Genomic DNA, 9,269 nt, shown 5'->3' with positions numbered 1-9,269 from the left:
TGCCATCACATAACCTACCTATTGTTTACACAATACGGTCGGTAAAAATATGATGAAAGCCCGTCGCAAGTACATAGAAAATTTTTGTTTCATTCACTTTTGACTAATCAATGAAATTTCGTTGAAGATTTTTAAAATGATAATTTAACATGATTCATCCTTATTTTTATATAAAACATAAAATTTTTAATTGAATCTAAAGTTTAGTATCTTTACTTCTCATCTGATTTGTTTGAAAGTTTATAAACAATTAACATTTATGTATGGATGTGAAATCGGTAACATGCTAATAAACGAAATCTATAATTATAATGTAATTATTTATGGTAAATAATAAATTCATAATAATAATGTTATTATTTGATGTGCTCCGATTCTCGGTCAATTCAAATAAAATTATTTTAATATTTTATGGCGGAACCATTTTTCAATAATCAAAATTGTATAGAAAAACATTTCAGAAAAAAATAATTTATAATTGAATATAGGCTAGCATTATCAAATATATTTTATTTGTAAATTAACTATAGTCTAATAATGAATAAAGCTGAGAAATTGGCAAATTAAGTACAAAAGTCATGAGGCGCTGGTAAAATTTTGTGTACATATAAACTATGGTACGTTAAACTGATCAAGTGAAAAAAATACAAGTATAACAAATTTTCAAGAAATTATTACCGATCTTTATGATTTAGTAAAAGATCATATTTAAGTGAACAAGATATACCAGCAAAATAAATATATCAGACTATACTATGTGCGCTGCGAATACCCCCACCTGGTGCAGAAAGAGGAGGAACAATTTGGGATGTTCCAGTTTGATGGTGTGGAAGAGCTATACTAGATTAAAAAATAAACAAAGTATAACTACTTTACGAAATCTGGGTACCCGACATAAACACCTTCGAAAGCGTTTCCCACTACTAGACTGGAGCTCCGCAAATTTTTCTTCCTCTTTCATATCAGGTGAGGATATTCAGAGACCATAGAAAACAGGATAGTGACAACATCCAACTACGCAGTATCCATGCATCCAATACCCTTCACCCCCTCTTCAAAATTTATCCAAAACTGACATATAAAGATACGACGATAAAAACTCCGCACTGTAAGTAATCCCCCGCGCACAGCCACCTGTCGCTTGCATCCACAGACATCTTTGTACAAGAGGTGACAATAGACAATTTACTAATACATTTTAATAATAAGAAATATATTTTATATTAGGTATTTTCGAATAAATTAGAAATGTTCATGGTGATTTGGGATGTTTGAAAAATAAAAAACGATTAAATACAAATTATGCAGAAATTATTTTGTTTATATATTTTGTTTCATTTAAGTGTTAAAAAAATTAAATTTCTTATTCTTACAAACTACTTATTTATTACAGGTAACAAATTACATTATAATAAATTACAGGTAACAAAATATTTTTGAGGTAAAACCGAAATAGTAAATACATACAAAAATTGTTTTAAAAAAAACTACATAACATATTTACATAAAAAATAAAACTTGTAACCCATTTTTCTTAAAACTAGTTATATTTGATGAGAAAAGCAATTAATTTTACTACATAAATGTACCTACATATGTATGTATTCAACAAAATTCAAAAAATTTTTTAATTTTCTTTTATTAAAGATTACATAGTTATTTAAATTGTTTAAATCTTAACATTAATAGGTAATTGATTAAATTATATTTGCACAGTCAACAGAATAAAATTTGAAGCGCTTAGAAAATACAAATACTTCGTTGGTGTCGAATCGCTTTTTCCTAATGATTGTATCCATTTGTCTCTGATAACTTCGTTCTTTGCCAAAGTAAATTTATTTATAGTATTTTCGTTCTCCTTTTCTCTTAGACTATTGCCTCTGCATCCTTCGACGCAACACTTTTGGGGTATTTCTATTTATATGAAGGTAATCAAAAATACTATTATATTTTATTTAAATATGATTATAATTATAACTTTAAAAAGTGCACCAAATCTTACTAATTTATTAATTGACTTTCCTTTTTAAATAAATTTTAGAACTTGTTTTGAAATCCACCTTTGTTTCATACCAAATATGTCGAACAAAATTAATTAAAATTAAACTTTAAACAGCCAATAAATTATTTTACCGTTAACGCACACAGCCTTCCCGTACGAAATTTATATATGGACTAAAAAATACTGTAGTCTCATTTTTTGTATAACCTTATTCAATAGACACAAATGCAAAAAGATTAACATGTCTTGTACATTATAGTAGTTTTTGTTGCATCTCAACTATGAAAAAGTATTTGCTTTTCTGCTGTCAAGCATCTGACCAATCCAATAAATGATAAACAAACGGACTTTTAATAAAGATTAAGACTTTTAAATAAAGGCCATCAACGTGTACTCTTTGCATTTCAAAGACTACTCTATCTGCGCCACGAGTTCTGTTTCGGCAGATATGTCAGTTCTGTATAGGCTTGCAAAATTACAAAATTAATTATGAAGGAATGAAAGGAATTGAACATCAAGTGATTTATTTATTTATAATAAACTCCACATTGTAAATAATTACAAATATAGTATAATAAGCGTTAAAAAGATACCAGTTTTCATAGATTTTACATAATATTTGAAATTTTTTTCGCGTTTATATGAGTTTAAGTTATTTAAAATATCACATTTCACTTTAACTATTTAAGTCTAGTGTAGAGCTTGTGTGTGTGTGATTTGGAGAATATAAAAATTTAAAATGTTCTATGAAAATGGTTTTCCTGTTACAATGTAATATTACATTAATTCAGAAGAAATCTTCCTCGGTAAAAAATAATTTCTCGAGTAGTACTTATGGGTTGGATAGAGAGAGGTTACAGTGTTTAAGAAATAAGGGATGCAAAATTAACATTTTTTTGTTTAATTTTAAGAGGCTATAATTCATAATATCAAGTCTTTAAGGGGTTGATTAAGGGAAGCGGAAATGCGAAAAAATTTTGTTCTAGTTCTGAAGTTAAATAAACATGCAGATAGATACAGAAAGCTAAAAGGAAGCTGTTATGCATAGTTTTTCAAAAATTTACTTTGTTGCAACATTTTAAGTACGTCTTCGAAAAACTTAGAAAGTCTTTTTGTAATTATTTCTATTGGGAATTCAATTTAAATTCAATTTGATTTCAAGAGAAAATGCTTCATTTTGTTTAAAATTTAGGAATAGAATTTATTCAGTGTAATACAAAAACTTGCATTATATTATGACAAGTTGAGTACCTTTTGTATTTTTGAAACAGTTTTTGATTTGATTCGGGATTATAAATCTTTTATTTTAATAAAGAGAAAAAATTCATACACCTTTAAAATGCTATAACTTGGATTTTTCTCTTTAGGGTTTTACGAAATTTAATTTTGTGCGCATGGCTTTTTTTTCTTGCTTATTTGTATATTAATACGTTATATTAGATTTGTATATACATATTATATTTTATTAAAATGCTTAATATGATATATATAAGGGTTGAATCATAAAATAAAACAACAATGAAAACATAATTGTAAAGCAACAAATGGTAATTATTAAAAACCGTAATGTGACAATATCACTCCAATGAAAATCCATTTAAGGATACAGTCATCAAAAATTTTCTAACAATATATTATAAATAAAATATATGCAGTTATTAATTAAATTACATTTTATTAAAAGATAAAATCAAACATTTTTATATTAAATCATATTATACAATTATTAACAATAAGAAGCCTCAAAATTTCCTGAAAACAGTAGTTTAGGTTTTTAGTTGTCTTCAAATATTAACAGTAGTTAATATTTAAAGACAACTTAATTATCGGAGTTGCATTTTTAGGTCGTAATATTGAAAATATTCGTAATATTGAAATTGGTTTGTTTTTAAACTGTTGAGGTTTTTTACCGGTTGCATTGCATACAATAATGGATATAACATAATGGCATCACATTTTGCATGCCAAATTTTCGGAAATTGAACTCTGGAAGCCGATTTTACATTTTTTATTATACCTAGGAAACTAATTTACGGAATTTTTGAAAACTTAATATTAAGTTCTGTTTGCTACCGTATTCAACTGGCGAACTTTTCGGCGAATTCTGACAGCACAGTGAACCAGTGCTAAGAGCAATATTTAACAAGGTTACTTTAATGTGGATGCCGGGACAATGCGGCATAAACGGAAATGAGAGAAATGATGGTCTTACCCGAAGAAGAGCCTCAACTACTTCCATTGCGACGGAGCCAGGGGCTGTGGTGCCAAGGACAACGATCCTGCGCGCCTTGAATGATTAGGTGAAACGGGCAAAGGATGACCGTTGGGACAATTTCTCGGGTCTACCTCCCTTCCAAAAATTCATATTTTCCTTGTGGTCGAGGGGAGGGGAGGAATGGCCTACGAGTAAAATGATTCCTAAGGAGCTTCTCCACCACGATGCAGGTTTCGTGGCTTGCAGTGGCTGCTATATTACAATTTCCCAGGGACCTAGATAAAACGCTAATGCTTAGGTGAGGGTGGGTGTCACAAAAGGTTTTATGAACCGACGTGAGAAGGCCCTAAGGGCCTTGGTCCCCTACATGAAACAAAAAGAACGACCTTTACAATTTGCCAGGTTTGTTAGGTTACAAGCTAAGTTATTAACTTCTTTAAAATTTGAAAGACGTTTTAGAAAGCATTTTCATAATTTTGTCAAACACTTGCGCTAAATCAGACAATATGTGTTGCAGTCAGTTACGTGATGAACACATGAAATTTTTTCTTAAGTTCAAATTTTGGTTTTGTTTGGTTTCTCAGAAAACCAAAATAAAGGTTTTTTTTTAGTGTAGGTTCAAATGGAAAATTGCATTGATAAACTTTGTAGGTGTTATAAATGGTAATAAAAAATATTAAAATTAAAAATTAAAGGGTCAAGTAATAACCAAAAATAATTTCTTAAAAAAGGATTAATAAATAAACACATAAATTATAATTTAGCACATAACTGTTTATTTTTCAATAGAAACAAATAATTTCTTTTTTTTTAATTGTCAAAAAGAACATTCGACTTTGTCTTTCTATTGTACATGATTAATTAAAATCGTCTTTAATAAATATTTTGTAAAGGTCAATAAAAATAAAAAAATAAAATATTGTAATTAAAATATAATTTATATAATATTGTAAATTAAGTTGATAGCTATAATTAGTTATCTGGTTACTAAATTAAACACATAATAGTAGGTTCCTGTGAAAATGTTGTGAATATATTTCATTTATTGGTATAACATTAATATATCATAAGAATGGAATAATATATAACAGAAGATTTAGGCAAAAAAAATTGAATTCACGATTTCCCCAGGAGGTGCAAATGTTATAAATTTTTTTTTGTTTTTTTTTAACATGAAAAAACTGTATACATATTGTTTTGTTAACAACACAACGCACGCGCCAATCCAACTAAGTTGCACTTAATTCACCTTTCTAATAATTATTTCGTAACTACCTTTTCATTTAAAGTTATTATTTTTTATTTTTTTTATTATTAAAATTTTTTATTAGCATTGCAATGCAACATCTTTTTTTTGTTTTTTAAAAGCTTCATGTTTCAAGCAAAAAGACGAATGAACTTTGTTTTTTGCTTGAAACATTAGAACGCATTAAGTTAGTAAGTAAATTTGAAAACAACAAAACTAAATTAAAATTTCGTAATTATAAGTAGGTCAATGGTAAACGTGATATTTATTGTTGTAAAACGTTTGTCGTTTTAGAAATAAGTTTAAGTAAGAATCAATATTATTAATCATGAAATTATTAATTATGATATTAAAAATTAAAAGATCATTGTTTTAAAAAAATAAATCTTGTTTTTTTTCAAAGTGTAACTTGTGAATAATTGAATTTTGAGAAATTAAAAAGATCGTAAAACTGTTTTAATAAATCAAAATAAAATTTAGAATAAATAAAAATAAAAAAACGTTCTGCAGTTGCATAAAGAAATTTTCATTAAGTTTAATTATTAGTGTAATAAGCACATACTTATTAATTTCAGAACTATGATGTTGTATTAGTAAAATTCATAATATAATTAGTGGAATAGGCACAATCCTATAAATATATATGTTCTTGTTATTGTGTGTTTCAATAGTAGATTGTATGTAGCAATCAATGTAAACAAAACAAATACTTAGTAATCATGTAAATTACAGTATAAAGCAATGTAGCGAACATTTCGTCGGCAATTTCTTCATGCCTCTGTAGCTCAGTTGGTAGAGCGTCCGCCTAGAAAGCGGTAGGTCACTGGTTCGACTCCAGTTAGAGGAGAAAAATTTTTTAATGAATTTGTCTGCCTTTAACTCGTTCCTTTGATTACGTCATCCATCTGTTCTGCAGTTGCATGAAGAAATTTCCATTAAGTTAAAATAAAAAAACGTCTTTTAATTTCGTATCAAAACAATAAAACATAAAATTGGCGCAGTCGGTATGATGCGTCAAGTGTAATAACAATAAAACTTTAAATTGACAATTTTGTAAAAACATTACACGAGTGTAATAAATAAAAATAGGTTAAATAAATAATATGTTAAATAAATTTGTTTAGAAAAATAAAAACTCTAAAAGTGTAATAATAAAAAATTAGTTCAATTAAAATTGTGAAAATTGTTTTACACTTAAATTTTAAAATTTTTAATGACGCATTAAAGAAAGGCATTCACCAAAAGTTACACCTACGAACTCGTTAATAATACTATAAAACTTTATCTATTTAAAATTTAACAATAAAAATAAAAATTTGAATAAATAATTTGATTGAATAATAAGAACTTGTAAGACAAAAAAAAATTAATAAAAAAAAAGCATTAATAAAAAAAAATAAAGAAAACGTAAATGTTCAAAAGAGAAAGTGCCATCAGGAGAGCAAAAAAGAAAATAGACAGATTTTACTGGAAAATTGAAGAAGAAGAGGAAGCTGCCGAAATGTCTGTTGAACAAGAACAAACAACCACATTGCAGATAGATCCCTTAAAGTACATCGAACGGTTACCGGAATTCGATGGGAAAGGTAATGATTTAAACAATTTTATAGAACTAGCAGAATTAATTACACCAGCAATAATTAAATATGATATAAGTAGTTAAAATATTTTTTTTAGCAGAATTAAAAATAAATTAACTAATAATAGAAATAAATATATATAGTATAGATAATAATAGAAATAAAAATATATATATATAGATAATAGAAATAAATAACAATGCCAAGACTTGGTCTGAAATACGCGAAGTTTTAATAAAAAATTTTGGAGAAAAGAAAAATTCACTCCAAATTTATAATGAACTATGGGACGTAACGTTTAGGTTGAATAGTGTAGAATTGTACAATAATATCAAAAACATTTTAAGAAGGCTTAATAATAAAGTAAAAGAAGAACCTAATTCTAGTTTTAATGTTGACGCAAATATTAAAACTGCGTTAGAAATTTTTAAAAATATTATCCGAACCAATGCGTTCGATAATTTTTAGTAGAAACCCTTCAACTCTTGAAGAAGCTTTAGATATTTTACATGAAGGAAATTATGCATATTATAATCCTTCAGAAATAAAAAATAAAACTAATAACCGACATAATCATAATAGTTATTTACAATCTAATAATACTAACAATAATTTTAATAGAAATACTAACAATAATTTTAACAGAAATACTAATAATAACTTTAACAGGAATACTAACAATAATGTTAATAGAAATACCAACAATTCTAACAGAAATCTTAATTATTTAAACAATAATAGACAAGGTTACAACTTCTCTCAATATGATAGAAATAATAATTCTAACCATAATAATAGATTCGGTAATAGTTTTTATACACACAATAGTTACCATTAGTGTTATAATAATCATCATAATAATAATAATAACAATAATAACAGTACCCCATTTTATGAACCGATGGAAGTGGATCCTTCAACTAACTCTAGAATTAGTAATAGAAATCGAATTTTCATTACAAGCCTCGGACAACAATCCTTACCCTATATAAAAGTACAATAAAAAACTAGGCCTTTAAGATTCATCATTGACACGGGTGCGTCAATGAGCATTATAAATACGGGAATATGTAACCCAATATACACAAAAAAATTAAAACGACGACCATTACAGCCTTGACGAATTCAACAATTTGCGATACAATAGTTAATATTGATTCTTTTGTTGAAGAACATAAAGTATCTTTCTGGAAAAGAGAAAAAAGTCGCAGATGCCCTTTCTCCATATTAACTAATATAATCCATATCAACACAAATGATGTAGAATACGCCGATACAAATAATGCAACAATACATTCTGCTAACGAAGATAATAGTGAACATATCTCAATATCAGAAGGTCCAATTAATCTTTAGAAAATTCAATTAATTTTTAAAACAGTACCAACTTCAAAAATTAAAATAGGAAAGTTTTATGGAAGAACAAGAAAAACTATCTTTTATACGAACCCTGACAAAGAATATTTTATTAACATTTTTGTGTTCTCCCTTTATGTATAATATAGCTCTTCAAAGTCGTGCAAACAATAATGTTTTTGAAAAACTAAGGACCGAATAAAAATCAGTTTGTATAAAATCTGTAAATGAAAAAAGGTCAGTAATTGCTTCTCCCATCACAAAAAATAGTAAAAAAAATGTCAGGCTGTAAAATTAACCCTTCAAATTGAAGGTTGTCTAAATCGGTATTTTGCTAACTTTTTTAGAAATTTTTCTCTGATTTTTTCTCAGATTTAATTTTTCTTCGACGTTTTTGTTAACTTCTATACAAGCAAAAATGTAGCAGTAACTCTCCTCTTCCTACAAAGTTTACTTTTATTCTTCATCTAAATCAATTAGCAATGAAACTCATTTTTATATAAACAAAAATTTTTCGATAATCATTACTTCAAAATTTCTCTTAAAATTATATGGTAAGAAGAGATTTGTTTGACCGATGTTATTACAAATACAAATTTTATAGTACTGCGTTTTAGAGTATACTTATGTTATTTAACTATTATACTCCTTTATTTAAATTATTCTTATTTTTTTTTTTGTTTTTCCTTTTGACATCCCTTGAATTCTAATGGGACGTTTTACTTAATGCTATATTGAATTTCTATTCATAAAATTATAACATTAATTTAATGTTTAAATGTATATACAAAATTAATGTTTAAATGTAAAAATAAAACTAAAAACAAGTAAAAACTTTTCAGTCGGTATAAACCGATTGAATTATACCCT

The 9,269-nt window shown here is 26.7% G+C and overlaps 1 non-coding gene across 1 annotated transcript; it reads left to right on the top strand.

Moving 5' to 3' along the window:
* Positions 1-6,237: 6,237 nt before the first annotated feature.
* On the top strand, positions 6,238-6,310 carry Trnas-aga (transfer RNA serine (anticodon AGA)). Its single transcript has one exon. It is a non-coding gene; the product is annotated as a tRNA-Ser (tRNA).
* Positions 6,311-9,269: the final 2,959 nt, after the last annotated feature.

Source organism: Condylostylus longicornis, unplaced genomic scaffold (assembly GCF_029603195.1).
Source record: "Condylostylus longicornis isolate FDR11 unplaced genomic scaffold, ASM2960319v2 ptg000127l, whole genome shotgun sequence".
Classification (NCBI taxonomy): Eukaryota; Metazoa; Arthropoda; class Insecta; order Diptera; family Dolichopodidae; genus Condylostylus; species Condylostylus longicornis.
Note: the sequence above shows the minus strand (reverse complement) of the source record. Positions and strands in the feature narration are given on the sequence as shown.